This window comes from Podarcis melisellensis, assembly GCF_964234715.1.
Source record: "Podarcis melisellensis genome assembly, chromosome: 1".
NCBI classification, from domain to species: Eukaryota; Metazoa; Chordata; class Lepidosauria; order Squamata; family Lacertidae; genus Podarcis; species Podarcis melisellensis.
The window spans coordinates 69,289,420-69,308,607 of NC_138528.1; the positions used below are offsets into that span (position 1 = coordinate 69,289,420).

At 43.2% G+C, this 19,188-nt stretch overlaps 1 protein-coding gene across 5 annotated transcripts in view; it reads right to left on the reverse strand.

The window, feature by feature from the left end:
- Positions 1-19,188, reverse strand: part of TUB (TUB bipartite transcription factor) — a 120,016-nt gene that overhangs the window by 35,561 nt on the left and 65,267 nt on the right. The window contains exon 1 of one of the 5 annotated variants that reach the window (XM_081918522.1): positions 5,911-6,000. The exons of the other annotated variants lie outside the window; for them this stretch is intronic. The gene's annotated coding sequence lies outside the window, so the exon portion shown is untranslated. Of the gene's footprint in view, positions 1-5,910; positions 6,001-19,188 lie in introns of those variants that run through there. 5 annotated transcript variants of the gene reach the window in all.

A 19,188-nucleotide genomic window follows, 5' to 3' on the forward strand; every position in this document is an offset into this window, starting at 1 on the left:
GGCCCCTTGATTTCATTTTCCTGGACTCCTTGATGCAGAGATTAGGATTCAGAGGCTGGTGGGTCAAATTAGTCACTGAAGGGATGCTTGTCATTTTAAAAATACAGGTTTCTATCTTCAGAAAACCTCCACAAAGCTAGTTCTGAGAAGAGAGAGTTTATCAGCGCTGAAGTGAGGGTCTGGTCAATAGAGCTGGCACAGATCCTCCCTCAGCAATGTGGCAACCTACCAGAGGCAGATTTAGGGGAGATGACTGGCTCGCCCGCAGGAGGTGCTGAGCCAAGAGAGTACCACAGGGGGTGCCCAACAATGACAAACAATGAAAGGCAAAAAGCAAGAGGCACCGGATTTTGGTGTCACACAGAGCGTCAGTAAAAAATTTAAACCGAAAGTCCGCCACTGCAACGTACATACACTGAGAGATGATCCAGGCTGCAGGGTCCGCTAAGGAGTCATGCAGCAAAATATAGGCCTGACACGAATGGGACAAAAATTGTTGAGATGCATTTCCATCCCCATCGCCCCCTCTCTTCCCACACTGAACAGTGCAAATAATCTACAACTGGTGGCTTGTAAAAGGTGAAGAAGACAGTTGAGGTCACATTTTAAACAGTATCACATTGCTTTATTGGGAGCTACATCTAACATCACGTATAATACTGTAACATCAGAAGTGATGGAAATTATGCAATGCTGTTGTTTCCGTTACAAACTTCCAGAAACCACTGAAGAAAAGGAACCACTTTCTGTCCATTTACAAACTGATATAGCCTAAAAGTCTTTAGTCAGTATAACCTAAAACTCCTTACACTGAAACTCAGATTTCAGCTTTCCATTTCACCCAAAGTGCCGTTGATTATCTCTATTTCTTTTTTTCAAAGGTGAGTTAACTGGCGTTTAAGATGGCTTTGTAATTAGGTCATCATCTGCGACGAGTCAAAATTTCCTTCAGGCAAGGCATGTTTTGTCCTCTTCAGCAGATCAGGCAGAGTCATGTGGTACCCACTCAAAAGCTTACTGTGTAGTGCCCATAATGACATGGGGAAGCAGCAGTCCAGAGCCTGGCCACACAATTATGCTTGTTGCTACCAGCTCCTTGCTTCTCCAGTTTCCCAAGCAGCTGTGGGAGGTCTGCAGTCTGGGGGTTGGCTGGTTAGTCGGAAGCTGCAGATAGTTGTGAACATTATGCAATAAGCTTCTGCGGCTACTACATGCTTCTCTGTCATAAGAATCCACTCACTGAATAGGCATTTTATTCATAATGCAAATTACTTAGCTATATTAGGGATGCTACAAATAGCTTCCAGTAGAGGAAAATGAATGTATTACACATACACACTTTGCATGCAATGTCAAATAAGATCCCTTGAACTAATTCTGCAACACAATTCTGCTAAAAATCACAATATTGCATGTAGAATCAAACATGCAGGGCCTGTTTTTCATTCTACCTTGTGGATGTCTAACTTGACTAGGAACCAGGTGGTTGCATTAATATATGGAATATTTGCCTCTAGGGCCTCTAGCTTATGTATATAAAGGGAGTGCAAGTTATATTTATACCACATACAATTCAAGGTGTTGTTGTTGTTTAGTCGTTTAGTTGTGTCCGACTCTTCATGACCCCATGGACCAGAGCACACCAGGCACTCCTGTCTTCCACTGCCTCCCGCAGTTTGGTCAAACTCATGTTTGTAGCTTCGAGAACACTGTCCAACCATCTCGTCCTCTATCGTCCCCTTCTCCTTGTGCCCTCCATCTTTCCCAACTTCAGGGTCTTTTCCAGGGAGTCTTCTCTTCTCATGAGGTGGCCAAAGTATTGGAGTCTGAGCTTCATGATCTGTCCTTCCAGTGAGCACTCAGGGCTGATTTCCTTAAGAATGGATACGTTTGATCTTCTTGCAGTCCATGGGACTCTCAAGAGTCTCCTCCAGCACCATAATTTAAAAGCATCAATTCTTCGGCAATCAGCCTTCTTTATGGTCCAATTCAAGGTACATACATTCAAATCCAACCTGAGATGTCCATTAAGCACATAAATGGAAAGGGAGCAGTGACTTTTACCTATAGCAAGTATATTGCAGAGGCTTGCAGCCACCTCATTTTGACATCTCTTAACCCCTTTTTTACTCCAATGCAGCTCCAGAGAACACCTGAAGAGAGTTGGCCAACCTGAGTGTCGGCCTCCTTGAGGTTTTAATGCCTAATTCAAACCCACTATCGTCAATGGGAATTGACAGCACAACTTCAATGATCAAGAACAAACTTTAATGGGCTCTTAGGTGCACATTTAAAATATGTTGTTTTGCTAACATTTTTCACAGTACAGTGATACCTCGGGTTGCATATGCTTCAGGTTGCATACGCTTCAGGTTACAGACTCCGCTAACCCAGAAATATTACCTCAGGTTAAGAACTTTGCTTCAGGATGAGAACAGAAATCGTGCAGCAGCAGCGCAGTGGCAGCAGGAGGCCCCATTAGCTAAAGTGGTACCTCAGGTTAAGAACAGTTTCAGGTTAAGAACAGACCTCTGGAACGAATTAAATACTTAACCCAAGGTACCACTGTAAATGTTTAAACTACCAGTATGTTACAGGTTAAACCCACTGCACTTTTCCAAGTTTCACATTCTTAAGAAGGTTCAACAAACCCTTCAGAAATGTTTTTTTTAATTAAAAAAAACATTTTCGTACTTCAAGATGTAGGTGGTGTTTCAGTATATGAGACACAAAGGCATATCCTTCATCAAGTTTCCCACACAGCCTTTTCATTTGCAAAGCCCTGGAGCTGCCACTGCCTTATGAAAACATGAGGAACTGATGGTGTATTGAGCTTATTTTAAAATCGCCCCACAGGTGAATTTCATACTGATATATGAAACTGAGACCAAGGCACGTACTACAGACACCATCTGGAGGCTGCTTCAGATCATTCCACATGGCAGCTGAGTTCATGCAGCAAGTAAAAAGAAGCTAAGACAACAACGAGCTGTTATACAATCCAAACCAACGTCACATTAAGTAGAGCGGACCTGCGTACAGTTATAAAAGGAAGATTCTGCTGTGCCCTCACTGACAGGGACAGTGGCTCCTTTGGAACAAAGTGCCCAACACTGATCTTCCCCATCATTTGTAGGGCTGGAGGATGATCACAAATGCCACCTGCCATGGAAGCAGAAGAAGCTGTGGTACCCAGAAATATCATGAGGCAAAATGTGGACAGTCAAAACAGACAATCATGTGGGGGGGAACTGGATGTGATATTGAGGTGCATTGCAGCATGGGGGCAGTGTGAGGTAGTCGCCAGAGAGTTGGACTAGGACCTGGAAGACTAAACTTCAAATCTCCACTCAAACCAAAAAGTTCACTGGGCAACCGCAGGCCAGTTGCTGCGTCTAATCCTAACCTACCTTGGAGGGCTTAGTGAGGATAAAATGAGGAGGGGGGAAGAGCTTTGAGCTCCTTGAAGGAAAATGAAATACAATAAACAAACAAATAAATGAAATGTTAGCAGCTGTCATGGTCCCCCTGAAGCTTCCTCTTTGTTCGCAAAATTTGTCTGAGAGTATGTTGAGGGTGCTATTCAAGCAGGCAATAGTACCGTATTTTTCGCACGATTGGACGCACCGGACCATAGGACGCACCTAGTTTTTTGGGGGGGAAATAAAGGGGAAAAAATTTCCCTTTATTTCCCCCCCAAAAGCAGGTCAGGGAAACCGAACCAGGTGGAGGAACAGTGGGATAGTGGCGCTGCGCCTCCCTGCTGTCCCCCGAGCTTGTGGGGCTGGCTGATGTCTGCCTGGCACGCGGGGCGCTCTGCTTCAGCGGGCCCCGCCCGCCTGGCAGCAGGCTGCTATCCGCAGCGTGGGGAGCCCTGCGGGGAACTCCTGCAGGGCTCCCCACGCTGCGGATGTGTGCCCGGCGCGAGGGGCGCTCTGCTTCAGGGCGCCCCACCCGCCGGGTGGCAGGCTGCTATCCGCAGCATGGGGAGCCCTGCGGGGAACTCCTGCAAGGGTCCCCACACTGCGGATGTGTTCCTGAAGCACCAGGCGCTCTGCTTCAGGGCGCCCCACCCGCCAGGCAGCAGGCTGCTATCCACAGCGTGGGGAGCCCTGCGGGGAACTCCTGCAAGGCTCCCCACGCTGCGGACGTGTTCCCGAAGCGCCGGGCGCTCTGCTTTCAGGGCGCCCAACGCTCCGGGAAGCAGGCTGCTATCCGCAGCGTGGGGAGCCCTGCGGGGAACGCCTGCAGGGCTCCCCACTCTGCGGATATCTGCCTGGCGCAAGGGGCGCTCTGCTTCAGGGTGCCCCTCGCGCCGGGCAGCAGGCTGCTATCCGCAGCGTGGGGAGCCCTGCGGGGAACTCCTGCAAGGGTCCCCACGCTGCGGATGTGTTCCCGAAGCGCCGGGCGCTCTGCTTTCAGGGCGCCCAACGCTCCGGGCCAGTGTGGTGTAGTGGTTAAGAGCGGTAGTCTCATAATCTGGGGAACCGGGTTTGAGTCTCCGCTCCTCCACATGCAGCTGCTGGGTGACCTTGGGCCAGTCACACTTCTCTGAAGTCTCTCAGCCCCACTCACCTCACAGAGTGTTTGTTGTGGGGGAGGAAGGGAAAGGAGAATGTTAGCCGCTTTGAGACTCCTCAGGGTAGTGATAAAGCGGGATATCAAATCCAAACTCTTCTTCTTCCGGGAAGCAGGCTGCTATTCGCAGCCTAGACATCCCTGCGGGACCTCCCGCAGGGCTGCCTAGGCTGCGGATGTGTTCCCGAAGCACCGGGCGCTCTGCTTTCAGGGCGCCCGACGCTCCGGGAAGCAGGCTGCTATCCGCAGCCTAGACACGGCTAGCGGAGCGCTAATCCCGAAGCTCGGGGCGTGCGGAGCTCTAGACGGCTAGCGGAGACCTTGCCAGCACCCAGAAGCTTGGGGTGCGCTGAGCTCCGCACGCCCCAAGCTTCGGGATTAATACAGCGCTCCGCTAACCGTGGGAGAGCTGGGTCTCCGACAGCTAGCGGATAGCTTCCTGAAGCCTGGAGAGCGAGAGGGGTCGGTGCGCACCGACCCCTCTCACTCTCCAGGCTTCAGCGAAAGCCTGCATTCGCTCCATAGGACGCACACACATTTCCCCTTGCTTTTTAGGAGGGAAAAAGTGCGTCCTATGGTGCGAAAAATACGGTAGTTGCTATGTCCCTTATTTGACAGATCCTCTAATCAGAGTATTTTCTAGAAGGAAAGCCTCAAGAGCTGTTTAGAAGTGTTTATTCTGAATATGACAGAAATAACTTTGGAAGGGCAACTATTCATCTTGGGCTCCCATCTCCTAGAGAGAAACACAAGGTCACTCAAATGTCAACATACTGCTGTAGTAAGGTTCAGACAGATGCCTGAAATTGCTGTGAGAAATGAAAAACAGTTTCACTCTTGCTTTTTTTTTATTGTGGTGCTTTACTTTGAAATACTCTTAGCAGCCTGAAGAGACAATGACTGAGCTGATATACGGCATGTTCAAATTGTGTTACAGGCCAAACCCCTCTGTGCTAGGAGTTCAGCATCACTTATGCCAGCTCTGTGACAGAGGCTTGGTTTCCTCTGTGTGCAAGGAAAAGGACAATCCAATGGGATAAGGTTAAAAGGCGGGAGTGCAAAAGGAGGAGGGCAACCACAGAATCCTCACAATTATATGCAGCACCACACAGAGATGGAAGTGCTATTGCCATTTCTTAAACAGCAAGTGTTGCATGCCAACCCCTTCTAAGCAACTTGCCGCATTTGTATTTTGAGGAGAAGAGAATACACTCTAAACTTTAGGACAGATTCACACACTGCAGCAAGCAATATCCATAGGAATGTGACATTGTGTGTCAGGAGATCTGGTGTGTATTGTCTTGTGTAGATCCAATGAGCCAACTAGGCTACCTGGCAGGGGCCTAGTGCTGCTCTCTCACATGGGGAGAGGCAGTCTTTGAGGAGACGATTCAACCACTGTGCCTTCCACCGCATTTCCCCACTGGCCCCTTCATCTTGCCACCGCCTCCATCTGCTATGGGGCAAAATTGAAGTCCTACTTACTACCACAAGCACAGGAAGAGGAAAGGCAAAGGGACCAGTGAAAAACACAGGACAGGAAGCCCAGCAACTATTGTGCTTTCTTGTTACCATAGAGATTTTAAAGAGACAGACAACAAGAGTTCTGGGTTGACAGATGGCAATGCCAGCTGCTGTTCTATGTACAGGGGTTACTGGAGGCTTCCTCAACATCAGCCCTCCAGAAGTTTTTTAGACTACAATTCCCATCATCCCTGACCACTGGTCCTGCTAGCTAGGGATCATGGGAGTTGTAGGCCAAAAACATCTGGAGGGCCAAGGTTGAGGAAGCCTGGGTACCACTACCAAGGAGTAACTACAGTTTAACAAAGCCACACATGGTAACTACATCCTGGGTTAAATATAATGAAGAAGAAAAAAGTCGTGTGCTGAAAATCTGTCGAGAGTGCAGTGGATTGGAATAGGACAGCATGAGATTTAACGGTTTACTAGCCCAAGTCATGACAAAACTGAACTACAATCTGTAGAAAACAAAACACTGTTATAATGCTGGCATTACATGCTTCTTTATGGTTTAGCAGAGCACTATCATTTGAGCACAGTATGCCAGTGCAATTTATTCCACAGAGGTTCACTTCCCTAAGAAGCATACACACAGAACAATTTCAAAAAATCAGAGTGAGCTGTCAACGATCTCATTAGTTGGCTGCTTGAAATGCTGACTGCAGGGCCTGTTCCTTGAATTGTTATATACATTCTATAAATACCAAAGTCTTGTTTGGTATGTATTCAGCATTTGTCAGCTGGGATTAATATACAGAATTTTGGACTTGTAAAGCAGGAGTGGGGAGCAGCTGTCTCTCTTCCTTCACCATTCCTGGTACTAACATTTGAACAAGCAAAAACTCTGGCCTTTAGCAGCACTCCTTTCTGAGAGCTGTGCAGCAAACAGGACCGAAATGTCAACATGCCAGCTCATCTTTGCTTTTCTCACAGAAAGCGCTGCCAATGAATGGAAAAATTTGTTCAACGTTAAGGGCCTTGCATCAAAGTAACTTGCTTTATCAATTCTGAGGAGATACAAAAATTAATGGCAAACCCCCAAAGATACACACAATTATTCCAGCCTCTTTCCTCATAAATTTATTGATTTGTAATTAGCATTTTCCATCAAGGGAAATCACTCCTCCAGGGACAAATAACTACTGAGTAGAAAAGCAATAGCAAAAGCTAGGGTACAGGACATTTGCGGGCTTAGAGAAAAGGCATACATTTTTTTCTTCCCACTCTCACCTGCAGGAGGAGAACTACATGAGGGGTTCACTGCCAAGCTGGTCTAAAACCAGGTTTCAACGGCTGCAAAAAGAAGGTGGGAAAACAGCAAAGGCTGAAAACACCTGACAATGTGGGCTGCAAGTTCCCCAAGTCTCCACCACAGATTTAGAGAGAGTGCCATGGAAAAAGTGAACGCAGTACACCCAAAAAACAAATGAAAGCATTCCTAAGAGCATGTGGAATACAACAGACTAAAAACAAAGAACTAAATCCTTGGCTCACAGACAAGAGTTAGATGACCGATCCAATATACACAGCAAGAAGTGGAGGATTATCAAATCTGTGAAAATGGATTATTCCTGAAAGAACATTTGAGTGCTTTCTCCAGGGTCAAATGAGCCAAAGTATTATTTTCCATGATTTCCCTAGGCTAGTCTATATTGAACAGCTTCAGTACAGATCCTTTACATTTGCATAGCTGGCAATATAGCTCTCAAGGATAAAAAGCAACAGCAATAAATGCATACGAAAAGAATAGATGAGTTTAGTTATTGCTTCCATCCTGGCTTTAGCTCTTCAGAACACAGGAACAACCCTTTGGGATCAGACCAGAGGTCTAGCCAGATGCATGCAAGTAAGGCATGAGCACAACAGAACTCTCCTACGCATGATCCCAAGCAACTGGAATGTTCAGAGGCAGGCCGCCTCTGCACTTGGAGGTAATATATAGCCATCATGAGTAATAGTCATGGATAAGCTTAAGTGCAGTCCTAACCATCTCTACTCAGAAGCCCAAGTTAAGTTAACGTTGCAGCCTTATTTTCCTTCATGGAAGCTTTCCTACTAAGTCAAATAGCAGGAGAAGAGGCACCCAGTTTGAAATAGGGGCTAAGTGTTAAAACAACATGCACACCTGTGGCTGTTTTTTCTTTTTTCTGAGAATACATCAGTAAATTGTTATAAACATCACTTCTAGTTTGGTCCATAAGCATGTAGAATTTCTGTGTCAGCTCAAAACTTATCTATTTGCCCGGGCATTTTAAAGTTGGCATTTTAGAATGCTCTAATTATTTTTAGTTGCAACTAATTGGTCCCCCCCCCTGCTTTATTATACTTGTTGTTGTTGTTTGTTGTTTAGTCGTTTAGTCGTGTCCGACTCTTCGTGACCCCATGGACCAGAGAACGCCAGGCACCTCCGTCCTCCACTGCCTCCCGCAGTTTGGTCAAACTCATGCTGGTAACCTCGAAAACATTATACTTGTAAAACATTATACTTGTACTCGAAAACATTATACTTGTACTGTACTACAAACATTCTTTGTGGAATGTTTAATTTCATCCATGCCTATTGTGCACCAGCCTGGTATCTGCATGGATAAAGAGCAGTCTAGAAATGCTTTTAATAATAATGAAAAAGAAAATTAGAAACCCAAAAATAAAAATACAAAAAGCCATGAGGGGGATTGTAAATGTTTTTTTTAAAAAAAAACACCACATTTTTTTAAAAATACTATAGGCAGAAAACCATTTTCTAGGTTCTTCTACAAGCTAAAATGACACACATTTCACAGCTGCCACTTGGATAGCAGAACTCTTCAACAGGGGGAAGATATTGTATCACAAAACTCTATGTGGCAAGAAACACACCTGGAAGTGATTCCCACTCAAATGGGAATACCAGATGGCATTCAGTAATGTCTGCTCACTTGTACAATGGAAATCTGCTTGAAAAATGGGGCTTCAGGATTGTCATCTCCCCTCTTTTCCCATTTGCAGCTCCCCCCCTCATGCCTCACCCCAGAGGATCACCCAGCACAAATGAAGGGTATGTGGATAGCTGTAGAGGGAGAAGAAAAAAAGCCCTGTTGAACATGTGGGTGCCTACTGATGCTACAGTGGATGTCACCTATTTAGCTAGAAACAGAAGGTATCGATCAAACTGCTTTGGGCTGGATTCTCCTCATCTGGATTGTGAAGATTCCATAACATCTGGACAGGAATGTGAAGCGATTCCTTGACACCAGAATGGGGAAAGAGTGAGACGTTCTCACAAACTAGGTACACCACGGTTGTGCCTGAAGTTTACATAGTCCAAAGCCCTTCATGGTTACCCACAAACCAGATATAAGGGAAGTGAGGGAGGGAATGGTAATGTGAATGAACATCACATAGAAGCAGCTGTGCTTCTTGGGTTACACCAATTCTTATTCAGATAATGTTGCGAAGCCTAAGAACAACAAAGACAGAACGAATGTGCTAACTATACATACCCAAACCTACTTAAATGATCAAAGCTCAATGGAAGTACAATAAGGACTAGAGCAGTGCCACAACACATTTGTAGAGTGATACATCATAGGATTGTACTCTGTTTGTTGAAGCCTGCTTTTAGAATACAGCTTCAAACAGAATACATGTTTTTTCTGTTTAGGGCTAGATTAAGATATTATATTTTGACAGTCTCAGAAATCTTCTGTCTATAAAGTTTGTGCATTGCTGAGAGGGAGGAAGCAATTTTTTTTTCATATACTGTAATGTGAATTCATTTATTTCACTCCCAGTTGGGGCATTTTCAACATTGCTTCTGATGTACAGTGTCAAGTTTTTAGAGTCTTCTCCTGCAAAGGAGGAAAATGTTATTATTTTGAACAGCCACTGTTTGTTTGAGTCTTCACAGCAGGTTCTAATTTGTGGTTGCCAGGGCTCAGCGAAAGAAATCTCTTTTCAATCCTTGAGTTAAATCACAGGACATATGAAACAATAATACTGTACATAGAAGTAATTCGGAACATGTTCAGAGTGATATAACCTTTGCACAGAGTGACCACAGTCTGTCCCCAAACACTTTAAGGAATGTGTCTTCAAGGGCAGATGGCATGGCTTTAGGCAGACTTGAAACCCTCTCTGTCAGGAGCATATATCTGTATCTATACAGGAAGTTGCAGATATATGTTTTGCAAGCATCCAAACAGAAAACCAATGTTTTAATCATAGAGCCTTCCAGAAATAAACACACAAAGCTTAAATCAGCTTTGTTTTAAATTTGTTCCAGAGTGATTGTGAAACATACACTGAACTAGAACATACATTTGCTTTTCCTTCCAAATTCTCTCCCACATTAATGGAATTCAGACTCAACACAAATGCTCCTCTTCTCATATCAGTGTCGCTCTTTCTCAGTATCAGTATGCTGGGAATCCGACTTCAAGACCAAAAAATCCCCTTTAATTTTAACTTTGGTCTTTATCTCACTAAAACTGCAAGTCAATTGTTACTTTAAGAATACATTCATTTTATGAACTAATAATGATCTTTTATGTTCTATTTTAAAATGGAATATGTTCTATTCCATTCTGGAATACAGTTCCAATTTGTGCTATGCTCCCAGGTAGCACCTGCCCACATCTCACCAAGTTTCTTTTACACAATACAAATCTGGGGGGAATTCAAATTGTCAAAAGGATGGCCTGATGTTTGTGGAATTCCATAATAATATGGAAGTGATAAGTAGAGTGGAATGTTCTAAGAACCATGCCCTGTCTTGCCACCAGAAGTATTAACACTGTGTAAATCTTAATTAGGATTGTGATTTGCATGAAGTTTAATACTTTGCAATTTGTACATCACATTGCATTTAAATCAGGGTGTATTTGGGGTTCTGCTGTCAGACTAAATCCCTTTGGTATTGCTGAAAAACCAACTCACCATCAATTCATTGCTTCCTTTTTAATACTAATTACTACATACGGCACATAGTATTCATTCATTTGTAATCACACACCTGTATTTTAAAAAGTCATTGTGTTAATTTCATTGTAGTCATATTTATTTGCATTTAATTCCTTTATACTGCCCACTCGCATAAATATCAAGGCAATGCACAGCATAAAATACTGCTAAACAATACAAAATAATCACAATAACCATATGGCTTTTCTAAAACAGGTAATTGAACTGAACAGGCCTGGCAGCATTATTCCAGCAGTGTTTTGTACAGGAAGAAAAAACACACCACATGAATTCCAAAAACCCATTATGCCATTTATTGTATTGTTAAGCACTAGATGATAGGGGTAGGCGGCAGCTAGTGTCTGCTCTGGATTCCTATTATCTTCTAAATAATATTCAAGATGATGACCTTGAATTATAAAAAACTAAAACACAGAACTTTACAAACATATGAAGTAGGATATGAGAAGCCATTTTTGGAAACTGATCCAAACACACACAGACACAAAAGCCCCACCTTTTCTTTCTTTGGAGACTCTCGACATCCTGAGCTAGAAACCAGCATTCAACAATACAGCATCTTTCTTTACTTCCTGAGTTAGCAGTGCATCACAACAGCATCATTAGTTCTATGAAGTGGGCACCTGGAAGTTATTTATCGAAACATTTATTTTGTTCAGAAATTCCTGCCATTTTTTGTAAACAGGTGTTGTGTTTTTTTGAAGAGGTGTGTCTTTCAGGATGACAATAATATTAAAAAGGAATGAACCCTACCTCCTGTCAATATATCCAAGAATTGGATGAGTGACCTGGGTGGGCCTGACCTATCTCAGCTGTGTGCACCTGGGTAGTCAGTACAGCACCAGGCTAGACTGGAGGATGAAGGAGGGTGTTGTCCATTGAAATACTGTCTCATGTACCAGAAATCCTTGGAGTGGGCTTAAAAAACTCTGTACCTGTATTGGGCCAGAGAGAGAGAGATTGAGGGTGCTGCTGGCCTATTGATCATTCCGTAGCCCAACAGCATCCTTGACCAAGCTAGTCTCTGGCATGGTAGAGGACAATAGTTCTTCAATATCCATGAGAGTGCTGCCGTTGGGCTGGAACAGGACTTCATGTGTGATCCCCGCCCGGTAATGCATGGTTCTGTGGTGGAATCGGATAGTGTTCTGAGTGAGTTCCATACAGCTAGTGGAATTTGTGGTGGCAGATGCCACCGGAAAAAGTGCTGGTTTGCCACCAGTCTCATAACAGATGCCTCATCTACAAATGGAGGGCCAGTCATCACATCACTGGTGTCATCAGTAGCAAAGGCAGTTCCCACCATGATCTCCATTCTTCCACACCTGAAACTGGAGTAAAGAGAGGAGGCAGCAGGAAAAGGTTGGGCGGCAGGCAACTTTAAAGTTAGCACTGTAGCAGGTGTGTAAGACATCTCTGAATAACAAACACTGGAGAGAAATAATATTACATTTATCATTTCTCGTAAATATTTACACACACTCTCAGAATGCATGCATTCTGTAGGTCTAATTGATTAATTACTGGTACATTAATTGACTAAAACTCAGACGATTAATTGGGTAAGCTTTTCTAAATCAAGTGACAGCCCTAGAGACTACATGTTAACCAGATATTAGATTGCCCAAAGAGCATTTCAACTAGTTTTATGCCATCATTCCATTAAACTTACTACAAAGCCACTGTAGTTTGCTGAGCATGTACGTCACAAACTGAAAATTAAAGCATGTAAGTCTGGTAAACATGCACCAATGAATCTAAAAACACAGGTTTTTTTCTAGTAGCTTCCCCAAATAATCTACAACTCAATACAGTGGTACCTCAGCTTAAGAACTTAATTCATTCTGGAGGTCCGTTCTTAACCTGAAACTGTTCTTCACCTGAGGTACCACTTTAGCTAATGGGACCTCCCGCCGCAGCCGCCGTGCAATTTCTGTTCTCATCCTGAAGCAAAGTTCTTAACCTGAGGTACTATTTCTGGGTTAGCAGAGTCTGTAACCTGAAGCATCTGTAACCCAAGGTACCACTGTAAATACCTCTTTCTTCCATTCTTAGAAATATCCAAATTTAATTCAGGAAAAAGGACAAAACTCCACAATGTAATAATATACCATATACTTCATCCTTCCTATTCAATTGTCATTTTGTCTCCATTTCAGACTATTTTGCAAATTCACTTGAATGAAAACAGAAGTAAATGAGTTTAATAACCACTGATAGCTCTTCTCACTGCTATGTTCAGAAGATTTATAGGAGCTAGCTAATTAAGGAAATATAATCTAATAAAGTAACCAAGACTCAACATCTACAAAATTGCCTAGAGTTTCTGTTGTCCCAGTTACTGAGATGGACAGCCTTTGTTTCAGACAATTAAGCCAGACATTTAAAATTACTACATAGAGAAAGTTCAATTGTTCCCAGACTACTTTCTGAATATTGAGGAATACAATCCTCTTGGAGTGAAACTAAGTGTTTCTCATTAATTACTCTGGGGCAGGATTCACTACTGCAGCATGCCTATTTACATGGCCAAGTGAGGTTTGTTTGTTCTTAATGATATTTAGGCTGTATGTCATTTGAAGGATGTTCACAATTTAAACCGCTGTACAATATTTTCTCAAATGAACATGCATTACACCAGGAATAGATATTAGTGTTTAAAGAAGCAGTATGGAAAGTGCACTCACAGATGCAAGAGTCATTCATTCACATACTATTTCCCCACCAGACTATGCCTAAAAGCAGCTTACACAATGTGAGTCATAATAGATACAACTTGAAGTATACTATAGCAAAAACAATTATGGATCTCAATAACAGTGTCAAGAATGAATAGCAGCATTCAATATATCTCAACACACTTAACGCAACCATAAAAAACAGGGTTAAACTAAACCAACCAGGAAATCATGGCTCTCCACCTTCTGATTCAATTCCATTTGCAAAGAGTGCACAACAGGTGGCAGGGGCTGCAATCTTGCTAGTTTTCAGTAAAGCTCAAGTTCATTCAAATGACTCAAGGATAAAACCACCTCAAGGTTGCTTCTCAACCTCAGCTGTCAATCCTGGGAGGCAACTAAATTATCCCTTATTCATAAAAAGTACCTGTTAGTAATTTCAAAAGCTAGATCTTTGAGGGTTACACATACTTATCTTCGATGTTTATGATGCAAGTAAATTAGCCCTTATAGAACCAGGCTGAACACATGAAAAACATTATAATATTTTCTATAGGGGAGGAGCCACCACTCAGTGGTAGAACATCTCATTTGCATGTAAAGGCCCTATGTGCTGTCCTTGGCATCTTTAGGTGGGGCTTGGGGTGGGGGATGCTGTCTGAAACCCTGGAGAGTCACTCCCAAGCAGTGCAGACAACACAGAGCTAGCTGAATTCATGAGTTCACGCTGTGTAAATCAGCTTCTTACATTCCTATGAAAATGTATGATTGCTAAATTCTATTATACGAGATCTAAAATATATACTTCAGTTTACTGTAAGAACAAAAAATCTTGTGGCGCTTTAATGTCAAATAAATTCATTATACCACAGGCTTTTGTAGGCCACAGTCCACTTTGCATGATTACAGCATCATAATGAATTTGTTAGAATTAAAGGTGCCTCAAGAGTCTTTGCTGCTTTTGTTACCAAAGATGAATATGGCTGGAAATTGCTCTACTGTGGTCTCAATTCTTAGGGTGCTGAACGGATCAACAAAAATCCCTTTGCTCAGCTTCCTATTTTATTAATCTATTAATGCAATGGCCCTCATTCCATCTCATCTGTCATAATGCCCATAGGCAAAAGAAAGAACAATTATAGTCAAATAAACATCACAGGGAACAAAAGCGACTACATATACATCCTACATTTAAGCATACTTCTTCTTAGCTTGATAGCTCATTCATGTGGAATGCTTTCAATTAGCATATGGGAGAAGGAAATGAAAGATAAATTGCAGTAGCATGGACTGCTGATTTCCTGGACAGGGGAAAAGGCAATGTGCAGTAGAACAAATAAAAATGTTCTATATGTGTTTGGAAAGCTTGCAGTTCAAACTATGAAGCAAAACCCCACTCCTGTGCAATGTTGGAGCTACAACCCATTTTAAAAGAACAGAAAGGAAAATGGGTCCTTAGTCGCAATAGTAATAGAGAAGTGTTTTCTGTAAAACAAAACCTTGCTTTGCAATCCGTCCTAATTTGTTCTGCGGCAAAAGCCCACCAAAAGTAATTCTGCGAGCCTGCCCTATAAACATGAAGTTATACATAAGCAGATCAAAAGAAGTTTCTAAAGTCAGTGGACATGGAGTCACAATGAATATAATCAGTGAGCACCACCTGTCAGCTAAGGAAGAAAAAACAGAAAGTTTATCAGTGACCTCATGGCATTCCCCAGCTACTCAGTCTCTACCCCAACCAGGAGCCTTCTGGGGTTGACAGGTTTGATGCCTCAAGTACCTGGGAGTCATGGATGATCCCAGGGATCATGGCATGTGACCAGAAGAGGTCTCTTCTGGAGCCACACACAAGTACAACCTGGAGCCCTCAGAGCCAAGGGAAAGCCTTCATCCATGATCCAGGAAAGTTCTACTTTGAACAGAGGAAAGGGAGTGAACTTCTGGTACTGTTGGGCCATGGCATTTAGAAAGGTATCCTGGCATCTGCTGGTGGGGGACTGTGAAATAAGCAGTGTTAGAAACTGAGAAATGAAAGCTAGGTGCTAAATGGCACCTTAAATCTAGGTTATGGGTGCAACAATGGAATGTCTAGGTGCACTTTTTTATAACAAGAATACAAAGCTGAAAATGAATGAACTGCAGCTAAAATATTATGTTCATTTTTCACATGGTCTAGTCCTTCCCCTGCCCACCCCCCTAATATCCTTAAGAGGGTCTCTTCTCCAGTCTTCAAAGAGTAGCTAGAAGTGAGGAGGCAGAAAAAGGTCCTCCTTTCCTTCCACTCTGCAGTTTGAATCCAAAATCTTAGGCGCATTACTGAACCCAGTGCTCAGAAACTTCTCACACTAATGAAATTCCCTGTCAAAAATGCACTTAGAACGATGGGAGTTTTGAACACTGGAAATAAGGTGGGCTCCCCAACCAACATCCTATTGGAAGTCCTCTGTAGCCAGTTAATGCAGCCTCATTGGCACATCCTGCAGCACAAGGAAGTCTCAGTTGGAGTGCTCAGACCCCTGCAGGTGAGAGCACATCACGTGCAGCATTATATGTAATGCACATAGCAAAGATACAGAAGAACCTCTTCACCAGGTAAACCTCTGAAGATACCTAACAAACAGGCTTGGACAAGCTTAAGTGGGAAGGATGCTTCAGCTCATGAAGCCACTGAAGCCAGTGGCGTAGCGTGGGTTGTCAGCACCCGGGGCAAGGCAAGTAATTTGCACCCCCCAACCCATGGATTTGCACCCCCTAACCCGTGGATTTGCGCCCCCTAACCCTAACCCCCAGATGTTGCGCCCGGTGCGGCCAGCCCCCCCCCTGCACCCCCCACGCTACGCCACTGACTGAAGCCACTCAGTACATTTATGGAAATTATAATTTAGTGTCATTTTTGCTGGCGATGGAAGAGAAGAGAACCCCACAGATTATTTATAATACCACCAGATATAATTATGCTGTTCTTGGCACTGTGGGAACCTGACTCTAAATGCTATGTTTATTTCCCCAAATTGTACTGTTTGTGTAGCCAAAATAAGATTTCCTGCTATTTGTAATTGAAATCTGTGGCCTAATTGTTTGGCTGTTTCACAAATCATTACACATGGCTGCACATTCCAAGACTTCTTCATGAATAAGGCAAATGCTCCTGCCATGACACACATGGTGTAATGGCATGGCATAATCATAAAGTCTGTGTCAGTTGAGGTTATTCATTCTGCAGAAGGGGTGTTCTGGGTTTACGACTGCACCAGAAATGATAATTCAGACACCATGAGCTTAACAAGACACTGTAATCAGCCTTATTCCCTGTTTTTGCTTTCCTTGTTGTGGCTGCTTTGTTACACTCTCACTTCCCAGGACAGTCAACTTGTACAAAGGTGAGAGAATGTAACAGCAAACAGTCACAGTTGTTATTGCGATTTTCTAAGTTTTACTGTTCTGGGACAGAATGAAATCATACAAGGCACTGAGCTGTCCACTGTGCTATGCAACAGCGTCCCCAAGCACAAAGGAGAGTAACTATGGCTAGGCAAGATGGGCACCAGCTGCAGCCCAGAAACCCATCTGTGATATGTTTCATTGTTAAAATAGCGTTAAAGCTATGCAATGTCATATTTTCACTTTGGAATGACAAGAGATGAAAAGCCTGATCTCCATCCACTGGGAAACTTAGTGAGGGCAACAGGCCAGACAGATTAGCAGCTTTTCACAGGCTCCTAAACTGACAGTCTAAAACAGTAAAGCACATTCAGCGACTGACTGACGGCTGCTGATGGTTGAACAGCCTCTTCCACCAGGGCGCTTTTCTCTTTTTGCACTCTAGATTGAAGTTCTGACACAGTATCACTGCAGAGCGGAATAAATATTTCTGATCAGCGCAAATTTGGGGGTTTCAGCAGCAGTACCCTTAAAGGCACACAAACCGCTCTGGATCCTACAAAACAGTGTTCATGAGGGTCAAGCCAGAGGTAATTCCTGTTTTATGCACTGACCTGTGGGGGCAGGGGAATTCAGAATTCAGAACTATTCATCCAGGGAAGGCGAAAGCTGTGGCGCTCTAGATGTGGTTCTAACCATGACTCTCATCATCTCTAGCCAGCATCTCTGATGGTCAGAGATGGCGGTAACTGCAGTTCAGCAAAATCTGGAGAGCAACAGGTTCCCCAGGTGCTCCCTACATCATTATAATTATCTTCAGTAAAGTATGCGGACAAAAATATTTGATTTCCAATAATTCTCATAGACTCACATAATGGAAGATTTGCCTGTTGAAAACAGTGGAACTTAATTCCAAGTCAACATTAATAAATAGGATTGCACTCAGTGGAATAAATTACCAGTGCCAACGTTTTCAATTGATTTGTCTATCAATCAATAGGTGGCTTCCCTATTTGTAAACTGAAGCTATAAACAGCATACAAGGAAAGTTAGGTTGTCTGTAGGAAACATTGTGTGTGTCAAACATAAACAGCATTCCAAACAATAACAGCAATTATATTAAAAAAAACTCTCTCCAGAAGGCAGCAAGATATTCATGTAATATAATCCCAGATTAAAAATACAAATCTGTTAGATATTAGCTAAGTATGCAGTTGCAAAAGAGATGGCACACATCTTTTCAGAAGCAAGCTAACCTTCTACACACATGTAGATGAAGACCATCTCTGCTTGCCCACACATCTTCCTTTGAGCACACAGTCCTGACCACATCATCTGCTGTCCTAAAAGCTTGCAGCTGATGTGCTGTTTTGGACAGCCCTACATGAGACAGTAGGGTAAGGTTACCAGACATCCCCGTTTCCCAGGGACAGTCCCCAGATTTACAAATCAGTCCCCTGACAAAATCCTATCATTCCGACTGATTTCAATGAAGTGTCCCCAGATTCATTGGGGGGAAATCTGGTAACCTTATGGTAGGGCATGTGGCTATAGACCAACTGGATCAGTCACTGTTTGTGGCTAATCAGCATTAGATAATTCAGTGGAGGGGTGGAGAATGATGCAGGAAATAAAATTTAAAAGATAGGAGAAACAGGGTGGAAGACCAGGTGTTTGTTTTGGGTTTTTTTTAAAAAAAACAACAACCCAAGATTCAATAAGATCCAATAACATTTCTTGTGATAATATTCCGTAAAGTTTCAGATTTACTGATGTGTCAGAAAACATGGAAACTCTAAGTTACAGCAACTGATCTTTGCTTCTGAACCATATAGCAATAAACATGTTCCACGCTGTCACATATTGTGCTTGCTTACATGTGAGCACAATACATGTGAGCACGATACACCCACATGCACCCACATTTCACCTTGGACTTTCCACTCCAATCCTCTTTCTCTGCAGGTTGGGGAAACACTCTGCTTTACTTGCAGGCTTTAATCTGGGTAAGAGGGTATATGTTTGCAGTAATATGGGGCAGGGGTGACAAGATGGAAAGATGGAG